Consider the following 18,274-nt stretch of genomic DNA (forward strand, 5'->3'; position numbering starts at 1 on the left):
GAAGCCCAATGCCACTCCAAGCTTTCTTAGCAATTCCTTCTTCTTGAATGAACTCTAAAATGTCCACAAATACACTCCTTAAGCTCAAAAGCACTCTCACAAGGGATCTCTGGTGTAAAAGGGCGAAATGAGGCTATGGAGGCTGATTAGGGTTTGGTCCAAGAGGCTTAAGGGTGTTTAAATAGGTGTCAAGTCCGAGAATTAGGGTTTTGGCCCTCTATCGCGTACGCCCCGCGTACCTATACGCACGCCATGTGTACACAGCCACCCTCCACGTTCATGCATCCTTAGTACGCTAAGCGTACTCCTGGAGTACACCCCGCATACTAAGGGACCTTTTATGCCATCTTTTCCATTTCAAGGGTCTAAAGAGTAATACCTAATTTGGAGTGTTACAACTCTCCCCCACTTGGACTAGACTTCGTCCTCGAAGTCCGTAGACTCAAATAAATCGGGGTAATGCTCCCGCATCTCATCCTCCGACTCCCATGTCCATTCGGAGCCTCCTTGGTGCTGCCATTGCACCTTCACTAGCTTCACCTCCTTGTTACGAAGAACCTTAGTCTTCCTATCCAAAACCGCAATGGGTCTCTCAATGTAGTTCAGGCTCTCATCAACCTGAATGTCGTCTAATGAAATAACTGCGGCCTCGTCAGTGACACACTTCCGAAGCTGAGACACATGGAAGGTGTTGTGAATCTGGCTAAGCTCGTCCGGCAGATCCAAACGGTAAGCCACATTGCCCACCTGGGCAGAAACCCTGAATGGACCAATGTATGGGGCCCTAACTTGCCCCTCTTCCGAAACCTGATGACTCCCTTCCATGGCGACACCTTCAGTAAAACAAAGTCCCCCACCTAAAACTCAAGATCCGATCGGCACCGGTCAGCATAGCTTGTTTGATGGCTATGTGCGACTCCCAGCCGGTCGCGCACCTGCTGAATTAACTCGGTAGTCCTGAGCACTTCCTCGGTGCTCCCCATGACTCGGTGTCCAACATCGCCACAACAAAAAGGGGTACTACACCTCCGACCATACAACATTTCGAACGGGGGTCGGTCGATACTAGCGTGATAACTATTTTTATATGAAAACTCTGCTAGTGGGAGGTATGTATCCCAACTCCCTCCGAAATCCAATACACATGCTCGAAGCATATCCTCCAGTGTCTGGATTGTCCTTTCACTCTGGCCATATGTCTGGGGGTGGTAAGCCATGCTAAAATGTAACTGAATGCCCAGTTCCTCGTGGACTTCCTCCAAAATCTAGATGTAAATCGAACATCCCGGTCAGAGACCACCGACACTAGCACCCTATGCCTAACCACCACCTCTCGCACATAAATATCCGCTAATTTCTCAACGGAGATGCTCTCGGAGATCGGAATAAAGTGATCACTCTTCTTCAACCTATCCATAATAACCCATATGGCATCCACACCCCTCGTTGTCCTCGGTAACTTCGTGATGAAGTCCATGGTGATCTCTTCCCTTTTCCACATAGGAATGGGTAGCGGCTGAACCTTGCTGTGAGGCCTCCGATGTTCGGCCTTGACCTTCCTGCAGGTCAAGCACCGCTCCACGAACCACGCAATCTCCCGCTTCATGCAGGGCCACCAGTAAGTCAACCTTAGATCCTTATACATCTTTATGGCCCCGGGGTGAATAGAGAACTTGGATCTGTGTGCCTCCTCCAGGATCTTCTGTCTCACACCCCCGGTTACCGGTACCCACACCCAGCCACATTGTGTCAGAAGACCTCGGCTATCCCTAACAAACAAGGGAAACTAACCCCGAATCTGCTCTATCTTCCAGTTCTCTTTCTTCAAGCCCTCCACTTGAGCCTTCTTGATCATATCTAGCATTGGAGAGACCATCGTAATCCTCAAACAAACATTCCTGATCGGATAACCCGCCGTCTTGCGGATCAAAGCGTCGGCCACCACATTGGCCTTCCCTGGATGATACAAGATCTCACAATCATAATTTTTCAGTACATCCAACCACCTCCTCTGTCGCATGTTTAGGTTCTGTTGATCCATCAAATACTTCAAACTTTTATGGTCAGTGAAGATGGTGCACCGAACTCCATATAAATAGTGCATCCAAATCTTGAGGGCAAACACCACTGCCCCCAATTCAAAGTCGTGAGTGGGGTAGTTCGCCTCGTGAGGCTTCAACTGCCTCGAGGCGTACGCGATCACTGTTGGGTTTTGAGCACTATAGCATTCCTATGGTGCACATGCAACCCTAGATGCTTTGGATCTAAGTTTTCTCTAATTATACATGCAATTCCAATTTTCCAAAGCATACATCTTAACTAGCATGCAATTGAAGATATAAAATATAAAACCAAGTTAGATGAATACCTCTTGATGTAGCTTGTAGTTCTTGGCCTTTAAAAGCTTTAGAACCTCAAATGTGATGCCTCTAATGTGTCACAAACACCAAATGCAAGAGGAGGCTTATGAGGAGAGGCTAGATAGCACTAAAATTGGTTATAGTTCTTCTCAAGAATGTATGGGGCGATTTTAGGGGTTAAGGGGTTGCTTTTATAGTGTGGAAAAGACTAGGATTACATCCATGCAAACCCTAATTCACTATGACCCTTCATATTTCTTAGGCCCTTTGGGTTTAAACCTTAATGGACTATCATATAGGTTTAGCTCATCCTAATAAACCATGGATCATTAGCCCATACTATAAGTATTACTGGTTTACTTAATCAGTCCCCGTAAATTTAATCAGTCTCTTTTGATCACTAAATTAATTCCAAATCAATTCTTGATCAATACTAATTAAATAATATGATTTATCAATTAATATATTATACTTATAATATATTAATAAATCACAAATAGCCTCTTCCTCAAAAGTCCATCCTATCAAATTGCTCTGGTGAAGGCAACCCAAAAGGACCATGCTACTATCGGGTCAAGTACATACCAATAATAGTTATGGGCTTAGACACCTAATCCAAAAATCACATGCCCTCTCTGCATCAGTACAGCGCCTAACCCCGAGATGGATGCATCACAGTACACTACCAAATCATCCAGCCCCTCAGGTAGTACGAGAATCAAAGCCTCACATAACCTCTGTCTCAGGGTCTCGAAAGGCAACTGTTGATCCGGGCCCCATCGAAATGTCACATTCTTCTTGGTCATGCGGGTCAAAGGCACCGTAATCTTGGAGAAATCTTGGATAAATCTTTGATAGTACCCCGCTTACCCAAGAAGCTACGAATCTCAGATGCGTTCTTTGGTACTTCCCTCCGCATCACTGCCTCAACCTTGGTTGGATCCATCTTGCAACCAGAAATCACACTTTGAGAACTTGGCATAAAGCCTTTCTGTTCTCAGTGTCTCTAATACCTCCCTCAGATGCTGCTCGTGCTGCTCGTTGGTCTTGGAATAGACCAAAACATCATCGATAAACATGATCACTGACTGATCCAACATCATTCTACACACCCTATTCATGAGATCCATGAACGTTGATGGGGAGTTGGTGAGCCCGAATGGCATCACCACAAACTCATAGTGCCCATACCGAGTCCTGAAAGCTATCTTCGGTATATCCTCATCCTGAATCCTCATTTGATGGTACCCCGACCGAAGATCAATCTTGGAAAACCAAGAGGCACCCTGCAGCTGATTGAACAAATCATCGATCCTCGGTAGCGGATAACGGTTTTTCACCGTTAGCTTGTTCAGCTCTCGATAATCAATACACATCCTGTGTGACCCGTCCTTTTTTTTCACGAACAGGATCGGTGCTCCCCACGGGGAACTACTCGGACGAAAAAACCCTCAGTCCAGTAGCTCCTGAAGCTGCGTAGATAGCTCCTGTATCTTAGGCGGAGCTAGCCGGTATGATGCCTTGGCTATCGGGGCGGCACCTAACACCAAATCAATGCAAAACTCTACCTGCCTCTCCGGAGGCACTCTAGATAACTCCTCGGGAAAGACATCCCAGAACTCCTGTACAACTGGTACACTGCCCAAATCCATCATGGTCTCAACCCTCGTATCTGAGATATAAGCCAAAAATCTCGAACAACCCTGCTGAAGAAGTCTCCTAGCCCTCGCAGCTGAACAGAGGGTTGGACCCTGTGAGGCCCTCTCTCCATGAATAACCAGTTCTCCCCCACTTGGGGTTCGAACCCTCACCCGCTGGTGCTCGGAATCGATCATGGCTCCATTGGCTCCCAACCAGTCCATCCCGACGATCACTTTCAGACCTCACAACGGTATCGGAACTAGATCAACACGAAACCTCTCCCCAAGCACATTCAGGACACAATCCCAATACACCCTCGCAGCACTCACAGTGCGGTCATCCGCAATCTCAACCTCCAGTGGGGAATCCAAAGTCCCCGGTGTATCCCGGAACTTCTTGCTAAGCGCAAGAGATACAAACGATCGGGTAGCAACTGAGTCGAATAGAACGTGAGCCGATATACCATTGACCAAAAAGGTCCCTATACATGAGCACATATATACACATAAGCAATGCAAATCAATATCAAGCAGGAATGATAAAACACGTACCAGCCACGACATCTGGCGCTGCCTGAGCCTCCTCGGTAGTCAACTGAAATTCATGCCTCTTCACCACTGGAGCATCCGCCATAGCAGAACGGCCATCGGTGATCCTCATTGTGGCGGGCGCAGGCGCCACCACTGCTCCTCCTCCTTCCTGCAACCTCGAACAATTGGTCCGTTTGTGGCCAGTCTGGTTGCAGTGAAAACAAATCAAGCCCTTCTTGGGGCAATCCCTGATCACGTGGCCTGACTGGCCACATGCGTAGCATCCCGAGCCTGCCGTCCGACAAGCCCCACCATGCGGTTTACGACACTTGGCACACCGGGCACGGCCCTGCTGGCGCCTACTGGAAGAATCCGAGGTCTTAGGCTTTTTAGCCTAACCTACTGCAGTCTGTGCCTACTCAGGCTTCCGCTTGGTGTGGAAGTCCACTTCCATCTCCCACTCACGAGCCTTATCCACCATCTCATTCAGGGTCTTGCACCCTGTAAAGCTCATAGACTCTCGGATATCATCCCTCGGCATGGAATGATACCTCGTCCACCATATATCCTCGTCTGTAGCATACCGTGGGATCAACAGTGCTTGTTCCCGAAACTTGGCGGTGATCTCCGCCACAGTCTCGGTGGTCGGCTGGAGCTCATGAAACTCCCTCACTAGCCGTTACACCTTAATAGGTGGTGCAAACTACAAATCGAAACGCCTGACGAACTCTGCCCATGTCATCTCAGCTACACCGGCTGCTCCCACCTAGCTAGTCCCCTCACCCCACCAATCTTGATCTCGATCCCTCAACATACACGAAGCAAAACCCACCTTTACCGCATCAGGCAAGAACTCGTGTGTTGGGCGTTCTTTATGTCCGCCACCCAATGTCGACTAACTATGGGTTCCTGACCCCGAAGAACTCCGGCGCCCCGCACGCCTTGAACTCCCGGAATGAGGGAGTCTGAGCCCCGATCTGGCCTGCAACTATCTCGGCTCTGAATGCCCTGAGCCTCTCCTCCATGATCTACATCATCCCTTCCTTGACCATCCTAAAAATCACTGGGGTAGCGTCAAGGATGCCCCTCGTAACCTCGGATGCAATGAGCTCACGCAGCTTCTCGTCAATGGGCTCGGTACCATCGCCCGACCCAGATCCAGATCCTGATCCTGATCCCTCTGCTCCAAATCGTGTCACCACCATACTGAACTGCAATATCATAAAATGTAATGATCAGGATGTCTAAAAAGGGGATCCTCCCACACCGGTTCTCCTTAGAGCTTCCAGATCTAACATTGGTTCGGGTACAGGTCATGTGCTTCCCGTAGTACGGGCCCAATACTACCTTCCATACCTACCTGTACCTTCCCCAAGGCTTTACCTGATAACTCTAATTCGTCCTAGAACAAGTCATATCTCACAGGCTACCACATAGCTCAAATCCTAGGCTATCCTAAGATTACTCCATCCATATCAAACCAGAACTCAATCATAACGGGTTGTCTTATGCACGCAAATTTTACACAGAACAGGATCAAATGGACTGTCGAATAATAGACTCTACCCTCAGACCACAACCAGACAAGGAACAGGATTATAAGGCCAAATCAATCATTCTGAGGCTATAAGACCCTAACCGTATATAATTTTGAAAGCATACATGTAGCAAGATTCATATGATTATCATAACTCAAATATCAGTATAACATGGCTAACATAATAGGGGAACTACTTACTTGGCTCGGCCGATCACGCGCATTGCACTCTCCTCTTTTCCATTTTAAGAAGTTATTAACTTTTATTTTTGAAAACAATTTTACCATTTCCTTAGTTTGAGTCCTGACACACCCAAGAGTGTGCCCGAATCCCTCAAACCAAGGCTCTGATACCAACTTGTAACGGCCCAATTTTCAAAAGAAAATTTTCATTTTTAAATAATCAAAACATTCCCAATAAACCATAAAATCTCAAGAACAATTGTTTTCAAATTCATAACATCAAAAATTTTATTTCAAATATCAGAGTGTCCCATAAAAACGCCTTCGAGAGTGCATGCCATGCCATCAAGCCTTGCCCTTGCCCTTAGGCTTAGAACTACCTAAAACAAACCAACAAACTATAAGCTAATGCTTAGTGAGTTCCCCAGAGCATACCCCACACAATCCACATAATCACATAATCCATATGTGCTATAAAAGCTACATAAACCATATCAGCCATGTATACAAACATATAAGGATGTCGTGGGCTCCCCCAGGGTCTTACTCCAGGATGCCATGGGCTCCCCACATGGTCTTACACCTAAGTGCCATGGGCTCCCCATGGTCTTTAATAGGAAAGCCATGGGCTCTCCACATAGTCTTACATCCAGGTGTCATGGGCTATCCCATGGTATTTAATAGGAAAGACATGGGCTCTCCACATGGTCTTACATCCATGTGACATGGGCTCTTCCATGGTCTTCCATACAAGTATACCACATATACAACTAGCATACCTCCTAGCACATAACCAACTAACATGACACATAACATTACATCAACTAGTGTACCACATATCATAAAATGGGTCGGCCTTGGTGCCTTCGACCCATTGGTATGGTGAGGAGACTCACCTCTATCTGCTGAATCCGAAAGATGCTCTCCTAACAGTCCATGAACACCCGTGCTGAACAATAGTACCATTACCCTAGGTTAGGGCTGAACATAATGTTGGATTAATGTCTAAGTCCATAACTATAATTGGTAAGACTTGACCCGACCCGGCATGGTCCATTTGGGTTGCATGGCATCATGCATTTGGATAGACTATAATGAGAGAAATAACACTTAAGGTTGGTTAATATATTATAAGTTCTAATATATTAATAAGGTTATTTAATTAGTATTGATGAAGAATTAATTTGGAATTAATTAAGTGATCAAAAGGAGACTAATTAAATATATGGGTTGATTGTGTAAATCATTCATTCTTATATATGTGGGCTTGTGATCCAAGATTCCTTATGTTGGACTAAGTCCATGGGGTGACCCATGGATACTCCATGGAGGTTAAAATCCATGGAGCATAAGGAATGGGTAAAGTTATGAGTTACATGGTGTAACCCTAATAGCCACCATATAAAAGAATCCCATGGCTCAAGAAATCGTGCACTAATGTGTGAGTGTGAGGGCTAGACGATTTCAAGGAGTGTTCAAGTTTCTCTCAAGTTATTCCAAGTGTATTTGGTGTTGTGTGAACCATTTGAGGTGTCACACTTGGGGCACTAGGCACTCAAGCTTCATGAAGACATTCTACACCAAAGAGGTATGTATTCTATCTTGTTATATTTATTATTTTGTATGCTAGATTAGGATAATACCTTGGATGTTCATAATTGTATGTATAATAGAGAAAACATAGATCCAAGGTATTTAGGGTTGCATGTACACTTAGGAGTTAGGAGTGCACTAATGTGTGAGTGTGAGGGCTAGACGATTTCAAGGAGTGTTCAAGTTTCTCTCAAGTTATTCCAAGTGTATTTGGTGTTGTGTGAACCATTTGAGGTGTCACAATTGGGGCACTAGGCACTCAAGCTTCATGAAGACATTCTACACCAAAGAGGTATGTATTCTATCTTGTTATATTTATTATTTTGTATGCTAGATTAGGATAATACCTTGGATGTTCATAATTGTATGTATAATAGAGAAAACATAGATCCAAGGTATTTAGGGTTGCATGTACACTTAGGAGTGTTAGAATGCTCATAACCCATCAGTGGTATCAGAGCCTGGTTTTTTTTCTTGTTATACTTGCAAAAGTAGCTGAAAAATCGAGTTGGATGCATATATTCGATTGTTTTGGCTGGAATTGGACTAGGAACATTACCCTAAGATGTTTTTGGACTTATAAACTTGTTTTTGATGTGGTAATGTTCATGCTAATCCAATTTCTAAGATAATTGTCATAATTTCAAGATTTTTATTAGTTTGTATGTTCATGCTAATTTCTTGAAGATTGATGATTTGAATTATCTTGTTCTTATGAGGTTCTTAGATTAATAGAAAAGTTGTGTGAAATAGTTGTTTTCAATCCTTTTTAATCTAAGAGTTGATTCCAAAGTGTGTTTTTGTAACTTGTCCTCAAGTTATATGAAAAGTCACATTTAAGAATCATAAAACTCATAATAGTTGGCAAAGGTTACAAAATGAAGAGTCTAGTTCTAATTAAATGGTTTTATGACTCCATAACTTGTCCTCAAGTTATGGAGGTTCAAGAGTCTCTTCATTAAATTAAAAAAAAAGTGTAACCTTAATTAGTTCCATAAGTTACAATAAAAAAAAGTTATTTTTTTTTATTAATTAGTTTAAAGTCTTCCATAACTTGTCCTCAAGTTATGGAACTTGAAGAGTTTCTTTTTTTTTTTTTTTTTTTTTTTTTTATTAAAACTACTTTAAACTCATAAGTTATGGAATTAATTAGTTTTGAATAGTTTCAAAACTTGCCCTCAAGTTTTGGAATTTGAAAAGTTTTCACTTATGAATACTTTAATTCCAAGTTAGCCCTTAGAATTTTAAAAGTTAAAATTCAACCGTTATACTTTATAATATTATAAGTTAATAATATTTATATATATGTATAAGAGTAAAGTCAGTCTTACTGTTAGTAGGCCTCATTCACGAAGTCGGTCTATAAGGGGGGTATAAGGTTACTGCCTATAAAATGGCAGTTTAATGGGTGTCCACTCTCACCCACCGCTTCCTTGACTGGTGGAGGGTCGTTAGCCGAACGGGTAGGACAAGGACTATAATTCTCCTTTCATTAAAAGTATTAATGATAAATACTAAGTAACTAAACTCTTATTAATACCCAATCTTAGTTACTTAGGAAAATGTGAATTTGGTGCTAACCCATGAAATTACACTTTGCACTTTGCTTAAGTCGTTAGTGGAGCGTGTGTGGTTAACCGACATACTAACCTGGACTTAACAAGGTAGGCAAAGGGTAACTTAATATTTATCATAGTATCGGTGGAGCGTGTGTGGTTAACCGGCACACTGATTAAGGGGTAAATATTAAGGGTACCAAGTATATTTGCATGGTTATTCACACCTTGTTTTGTGATCCTCGGCATCCCAGTCACAAAACCTGAAGGGCACACTCGAGATTGAAACATGCCTTTGAACAGTTCAATGAATCTCAAAGATCTAGGACTTTCAAATCCAATTAAAACCTAATAAATTATTTCGTTTTTCATGGTGGAAATTGGTGAATCGTCATTCACCTACCTTCAAATATTTTATAGCTTGGATTACGGCATCCCTCTTCTAAGTTATAAAATAGTTTGTTGGGTCCTAGCCTTAATATTTCATATTGGGTGTCATATTAAGGACTTTAAATCAACTATCTTGAATATCTCCCAAAAAGATGTCTGGTCTAGACATTTATGATCTTCCTAAATCTCTTGAAACAAGCTTTCCTAAATGAAGATGATGTCCCATGGATATCATACTTCTTTCACCTCCTCCAATTATTCTCCCTAACCCACAAGTTCCTAAAAAGTTTAAGGTCACTCAAGCCCTATTGGCAAGGCAAGGTCTAGGTGTGATCATATCTTGGAGATGTAGTCACATATTGACAAGCCGGGAGAGTTGGGTGTCAAAGTCTTGAGAAAGTTGGTGGCTCAACTACTTTCTAAGTCACATAGTGAGTTCTTTTGGGAATCCTATGAAACAGACTAAGACAAGACCCTTAATGATCTTATCTATTTGCTAAGATCAACTTCCTAAAATGCTATGGACATTGACAATGATGACATTGGATATCCAGTAAAGCTCTCTCTTCCTAATGGAAAGGGATCGGCCATAGTCAACTCGGTTGACCCAATGGTAAAGAGAGAGGCGAAGTCTGAGATAGTCCCATTATCAAGGGTCCATAGGTAACTATTGCCAAAGGAAGGGGCATTGGTTACGAAGCTGCCAAATTTACCTAAGGATGTTAAAGTCAATAAGTTTGGCTCTACTTCAGGTAAAATCCATTGTCTAACTCTATTAAGTACATGCTGATTTTGATCGCGAAGATGGATTTCAATCGCATGGTTCGGTGATCAGAATTTTGGGCTATTACTTAAGAGTTATGATATTTATATTGCTTAGGAATAGATAACAACAAGGTTTTCATATGGATTGTAAGGATAAGTTTTTCCGCAAAGTTTTAAAATAAAAGAAAAATGTTTTGATTTTATTTATTTTAAGTATCCTTACAATGGCATTTGTGAAAAGTTGTTGCTTATAAGATTCCATTGATAGCAATATTGGAAAAATGGATTTGATTCTTTCGGTTATGGTAGTGTCTAATATTACCAAATAAGGAAAGATTCTCATCACCCAATGTTCAATTGGACCGAAACTTGGAATCATGCAAGTTGTATAGTATGATGAATGAGAACTTTCAGCTTGGAAAATTAAGACTAATTCCTTATGTGAATAAGGAAAGGACTAAGGGATCGAGTACACATTCTTGTGCACTAGTCAAGTCCACCACAAAAGATCAAGAAGACTATTCGTCATGATTTTACTTAAGTTCAGTAAATATGGTTATACTTATAAGTTTAAGTATAAGTCTGTAGCATTGGAGAAGTTTCAATGTGAGACAGAACGAATAAGAAGAATCAAAGTATGGCAGAAAGATAAAAGTTTCTCAAATCTGAAAAGATGGGAGAGTACTTTAGTATCATGTTTATGATCATCTTAATGATTAAGATACCATATCACAATTGGTCCTCTAAAGTCATCTTAGTGCATTCTTATGACTAAGAAGAGGAGTCATGAATTGTTGAAATGGTTAAATCAAAAAGATGAGTCATACTTCGTTCCAAAACAATTCTTAGAGTCATACTCCAAGATTGTAACGTGAGTGACATATCTTAAAGAGGGTTTGTTAACACTAGTCAAATGTAAGAGTAAAAGGTTATCTACTCTTGTACATTTGAAATTGGTAAGTTGTGATGTTTTGGATAAAACAGAGACCAACTTAGGCCAATTGTGTAAAGTGTTAGTCTTGATAAAGAATCTGCACTAACTCTTGAATATTTGACAAGGGAGTCTTATATGTCAAGAGGACAGTAGGAGTCTTAAAGCTCTTGAAAGTTTCAAGACTTAATCAAGAATAAAACCTAAAGTCCTTCACTAGCACACGACTAGAGGTTTATAACCTATCGTGTTGAAATTTTTGTGCCTATTCAAGTTGGCTTTGCATAGGAGTTCTGAGAGTTCTCAATTGGTTGCACAACTACTTGGAAGCAATGGCAGGCACCTGAGCTGCCAAATGGCAAGAATTTAAGATTGCACAAGTTTAATCAATATGAGTTTGGATTTGTCACTAACCTTGTCTTGTGATTATGGTTTTGACAAATTCACATGGATAAGAACACATACACTATTAAATCTAAGTGTCATAAGGTTTCTCTCCGATTCATGAAAATGATGGTGAGGAAACACTTTCACTAAGTAGATTTTAGCTAGATAGCAATTGTGATATTTGCATTCTCAAAGTCGTTAGTGGAGCGTGTGTGGTTTACCGGCACACTAACATGGACTTGTGAGAAGTGGCAAAGGTCTAAACAATTGAGACTATGATTACGGCATCCCTCTTCATAGTTCTAAAATTGTTTAGACACACATGTGAGCTATTTAAGAGAGGTGTATGATTTTTATAAAGTTTTATCAAAACAATCTAGTATCAGAAATCTGAACTTTGGTAAGAAAGTCAGCTGATTTCTGAGTACATGTCAAAGCTAGTGGGAGCATAAGTGTTATGCTAATAATCATCATGTTAGTGGGAGCATGATAATTATGACAAAGGTTGCAAGTTAGCAATGTTAATTATAGAAAACAAAAGTTTCAATTCGTGAGGTTGCAGGGGTTGAAAAAGTTGTTTTGCTATAATTAAGGGAGAGGAAATTATACTTCATTTCAATTCTAAAAGCTTAGATTGAGATTTTAATCGTATTTAATCAAGGATATATATATGAATTTCATGTTGGAATGGCTCAACATAAGGAAATTCTATATATGGGTCCATTATTTGCGTTCTAAAATTCGATTATGATTACGGCATCCCTTTTCATAATCTGAATTTTGAGAACTTGGCAAATTGAAATGGAAATATTATAGCAAAAGACTGGTTTAGTCTTTATGTGAGACATCATGAATCGTGTCCCATATGCTTCGGATATAGGATCGATTACATGTGCTATATTCATCCTTTCTAAAATTTTCCAAATGCCTGGGGCATTATGAAGGGAAAAGGTCTAGAATTGGATATGACTAAAATGATTAAGCAATTGTCGAGGACAATCTAAGGTTTACCAAAGATTGGTTGCTCAAGGACAGTTGGAAGTATAATGTTAATTCTGGAAGGACCATATTGACATAATCTGCAAGGAGGCAACTCTTGTTCAGAAGTGATAGTCAAAATGGAATATGGAAATGTTTCAAAGTTAGAAATTATTCAATCTGTGTAAGATTAGGAAACTTAATGAAAGAAGGATGTTTCCAAGGAGCTGATCTCCTTTGGAATGCTCTGTAATGATTGTTGTCAAGTCTTTCTGACTTCGTGCATAATCATTAAGAGGATCAATGCATATAAGTTTAGAATCTAACAAATTTCAGTAAATGGCATGAATTTGGAATTCTTGCATTTGCAGTAAGGATTTGGGACTGTGAAAAGAGGATCATTGGAGTGATGTTCAATTGATCTATTTTACAAAGTAAAGATCATAGACAAACATAGTATGCATACTTGGTGTATGACATGACTAGTGTTTAGAAAACATAGTGTATATGCTTGGAGCATGGGACAACTATTGTTTTAAATTCAAGTATAAAGTTGATAAAACCGAAACAATGAATAATGAGTAATCAGTATGGTGATAAATAAAAGTGTTTATTTATATTCATAGGGTTTGATACCATATTTGATTCATTTATTCTTTTGTTTCACTTTGCATGTTTTGACTTCCAGAATAACTAAGTCGCTCTTCCTGAATGATTAAGTTATTCAAACCATCCACAGTCGGTCATATGTTGGAAGTAGATATGAATCAAGACTGTCATGGGTTGGTTTGTAGAGGTACAAGTTGGTGGACAAAGTGGTGCTACAACACTCATAAGTGCTCATAAGTTCTGAATATTGGATTCAACCCGCGCTCATTTGAATCACTTCATGGATTTTATCACGAGTGATCATGAGACGATAATATCTTATATTCTTCAAACCTAGAGATATGAGTTGTTACTATGAGTTGGTTATACATTGATTGCATCAAAACGCATTGGTAACTCGATGTTATAAAACGTGCCTTTGTGTATGATTCAACAAGTAGTAGAACAAGCCATATGAGTCGAAGTTTATCCATTCCTTTTACCTTCGGGATAAAAGCGATATCTGTGGGCCCCTCAATGATTTAGCGATGACACATGTGAGTGCTTGGCCAAGCCAGGACTGATTTGATTTGTTCAATCAGTCAGTCATCATAAATCGAAAATCGGGAAACAACAAATGGACAGAGAGAATGATTATAATCCATGTCTCAGTCCATATGATATCTAGAATGGAGGAATATATGATCCCTTATCTAATGGACAAGTCATTGACAAAGGTCAGAGTTCATCGACAAGGTCAGAGTTCGACAGAAGATTTTGAGAGCTACGATTGCTGATCGGTTCCTGAAGTCATACGCAATAATAGTTTTAGACTTATCCAAGTGGGAGACTGTTGGATTAATGTCTAAGTCCATAACTATAATTGGTAAGACTTGACCCGACCCGGCATGGTCCATTTGGGTTGCATGGCATCATGCATTTGGATAGACTATAATGAGAGAAATAACACTTAAGGTTGGTTAATATATTATAAGTTCTAATATATTAATAAGGTTATTTAATTAGTATTGATCAAGAATTAATTTGGAATTAATTAAGTGATCAAAAGGAGACTAATTAAATATATGGGTTGATTGTGTAAATCATCCATTCTTATATATGTGGGCTTGTGATCCAAGATTCCTTATGTTGGACTAAGTCCATGGGGTGACCCATGGATACTCCATGGAGGTTAAAATCCATGGAGCATAAAGAATGGGTAAAGTTATGAGTTATATGGTGTAACCCTAATAGCCACCATATAAAAGAATCCCATGGCTCAAGAAATCGTGCACTAATGTGTGAGTGTGAGGGCTAGACGATTTCAAGGAGTGTTCAAGTTTCTCTCAAGTTATTCCAAGTGTATTTGGTGTTGTCTGAACCATTTGAGGTGTCACACTTGAGGCACTAGGCACTCAAGCTTCATGAAGACATTCTACACTAAAGAGGTATGTATTCTATCTTGTTATATTTATTATTTTGTATGCTAGATTAGGATAATACCTTGGATGTTCATAATTGTATGTATAATAGAGAAAACATAGATCCAAGGTATTTAGGGTTGCATGTACACTTAGGAGTGTTAGAATGCTCATAACCCATCACATAATCCAATTGAAGAACCCAAACCCCAAGTCCTTTCACAATGGCCCAAAAAGTCTTCCTTTGCTAATCGGCCTAAAGTCCATGACCAAAATCATTAATGGGCCTCATTGCCCAATAAAGCCCAACCATAGTAACCATGGCCCAAAACAGATAAGCTGGCCCACTAACTCAAAACGTGACGAGGCCTAATGACTGATTAAGGCCCAAAGGGATTACAAGTCCAAAACAAGTCCAAGCCCATATGAGGTGCGTACGCCTTGCATACCACCCTTGTACGTGCAGCATACTGAGTCCCTAAGTTGTATATGCTACGTATGCTAATCTACGCCCAACGTACAAACAGATTAAGCACATATTCCATTAAGTGCTTAATACTCGATGTTCTAACGTCCAATCTTTAGATCTGAGTCCATTAAGACGTCCTAAGGCATAAAGTTGGCAACTTTATGCCTTTCCAGGTTCCATATGTTCCCAACAACCTATTAAGACCTTTCCAAGAGTCATAATCCATGCATGAGGTCAAAACACCCATCAAGACACCATTTTTATGGAATGAATGAGTCAAAGGACCTAAGATCTACTCTTCCTAAGCTCTGGAGTTGCTCCAACTCTATAGAGATGATCCATGAACAAAAAAAGGGAAAATATAGAAACCTTAACTAGATATAATGAATAAGATAGCAAGATCAAGAGTTTATACCTCCAGAAGCTCTTCAAGGTGAACTAGATGCAGATTCTTGAAGTGCAATGCCACTCCAAGCTTGCTTAGTAATTCCTTCTTCTTGAATGAACTCTAAAATGGCCACAAATACACTCCTTAAGCTTAAAAACACTCTCACAAGGGATCTTTGGTGTAAAAGGGAGAAATGAGGCTATGGAGGCTGATTAGGGTTTGGTCCAAGATGCTTAAGGGTGTTTAAATAGGTGTCAAGTCTGAGTTAAGCTTCAATATTTTTGATAGATGCTTGATGATTTCTCATGGTCGCATCAACTGCATCGTGACATTTTTCAGAAGCTTCCATGAATCTATGAAGCATTGACTCCAAGTCCACTTTTTTCTCGAGTTATGGTTCTTCCTTTTGGTAAAATCCCCGCCCGGTTTGCCTATACTTCTCTTCCTTTTGCTTTTTATACTCATCAACAGGCACCCATTCCTTCCTCGGCTTCCTCTAATCTTCATCATAGCGGTCTCCACTTGAGTAGTATATTGGAGTTGTCCTATTCCCGTTCTCGTCCAAATGGCGATCTTTCGTCAAATGTGGACCATTGCAGTTTTCACAACCCATACGTATTGTGTGTATGGATTGGTCCATCTTGGTAATTCTTCTACCCATGCTACTTAACATTTCCAATACCGCCGCCATATCTTCCGATACATAATTCCCGATTCCCCTAGTTCCATCATTACGAGGGTTGTGATATTCCCGTGAATGCTTTGAAAATTATTTGATTAATTCTTTAATTTCAGCGGGATTCTTCTTCATTAAAGGTACTCGAGAATCAAGGAGTTTCCTTGTCGTGATGTTCACCCCATCGTAGAAGATCAAGACCTCTTGTTGCTCGTTTAAATCATTTTGGGGACAATTTCTTATTAACCCTTTGTATCGCTCACATGCCTCATTTAAAGACTCCCCCACTTATTGCTCAAATCTAGCTATGGCCTTTTTGAGTTTATAAACTTTTGATGGTGGAAAAAATTGTTGGAGGAATTCTTCACGCATCTGTGCCCAAGTAGTGACTGAACTAGGGGTGAGCGTTTGGACCGGTGGACCGGACCGAACCGGTGAACCGGACTGGACCGGACCATTTTTTTGGAACCCCGGGCCGGTTATCGGATCTAAGATTTCATCAAAACCGGTTCGGTTTTTTTCCCGGTTCGGTCCGGTTTTTACCAGGTTCATGTAACACCCTGTTCCGAAAGTATCCGTTTATGGATTTCAGAGGCCAAGGCTAGGGGCGTTTTGGTCTTTATGGGTTTTGAGTTTTTATTCGAGAGGTTTTGGGTTGGGGTGTGTCACTAGAAGCGTAGGGCTTCTCGCCACCTTTTCGTGGATATAAAGTTTGTCGGAAACGGACTTTGAATAAAGGAGTTATGACACTTTGAAGTTATTGGCAGAAATGGCCCCTGATGGAAATAAATGGCAAAGAAGGACCATGCATGCAAGGTGGTAAGCGCGCGAGTACGCCCAGCGTAAGGCTGGCTTATGCCTAGTGTATAAGGTCATAAGGTCGCGGGTGTTTTTTGCGTACGCCCAGCGTACGTCCAGTTTCCAGAAACCCTAACTTTTAGGGTGAGCCACTATATAAAGTACATAATGGCTCAAACCCTAGCCTCCTTATCTGTCCCCCAACCTCAGAGAAACCATAGAACGCCTCATCTCTCGTTTGTGAGCTTAGGGTTGCCACCCTCAGATCTAAAAGGGTCCCATAAGCAGTAAAGTCTCCATCTTGAATGAAGGGTCCCGTTAATGGTTTGGTCTAGGCTTACATTGTATTTGTTCTTTTGAGTCTTTAAAAGTAATTTTGTGGGTTGTTTAGCAGTTTACGGTCTAAAGGTGAGTTTACGGCCGTAAACACGTTTACGGCCGTAAACCCAGTTTGCGGCCCAGTCGAGTATATATAGTGGTGGTGTAGATCTTTGTCTAGTTGTTGATGCCAGAGAGTTTACGGTGTACTGTGTCGAGTTGTACCAGACGTTTTATGCTATAAACGTGTGCAAGCTTGATTTCTTTTCTTCTTCTACTTCTATTGTGATTGTTTGTTACTTGATCATTGGTAAAGATCCGTTTCAGGACCTTACAATTGGTATCAGAGTGAAAATCGGTGTCAAAGCCTCATTCAATCGAGTTCTTGGCTGTTTAGACTGACATTCTTATTGTTCGAGATTGGTTTTAGTGTTTTCGTGGTTAAAGGGATTGAATCTACTCCAAAATCGTGTTTTTGAAGAACTTCTGGGAGTTTACTGCCGACCGTAAACTCTGTTTACAGCTGTAAACTCAAGAACCTTAATCAACCGTAAATTATGAATCTTCATTAACCGTAAACAAAGCTTCAATAATCGTAAACACTTAAACCATAAACATCCAAATCGTAATCATCCAAACCGTAAACGCAGTTTACGGTCATAAACTCTTTAACCGTAAACCGAGTTTACGATCGTAAACACCTCAACCGTAAACTTGGTTTACGGTCGTAAACTCATTAACCATAAACCCAGTTTGCGGTCGTAA

At 40.8% G+C, this 18,274-nt stretch overlaps 1 non-coding gene across 1 annotated transcript; it reads left to right on the top strand.

Moving 5' to 3' along the window:
* The first annotated feature begins 16,610 nt into the window (after positions 1-16,610).
* Positions 16,611-16,717, top strand: LOC145168221 (small nucleolar RNA R71). The gene has a single exon (XR_013741792.1). It is a non-coding gene; the product is annotated as a small nucleolar RNA R71 (small nucleolar RNA).
* The last annotated feature ends 1,557 nt before the right edge of the window (positions 16,718-18,274 follow it).

The sequence above is a fragment of the Lactuca virosa genome, chromosome 3 (assembly GCF_052849685.1).
Source record: "Lactuca virosa cultivar CGN04683 chromosome 3, Lactuca_virosa_CGN04683_v6, whole genome shotgun sequence".
Classification (NCBI taxonomy): Eukaryota; Viridiplantae; Streptophyta; class Magnoliopsida; order Asterales; family Asteraceae; genus Lactuca; species Lactuca virosa.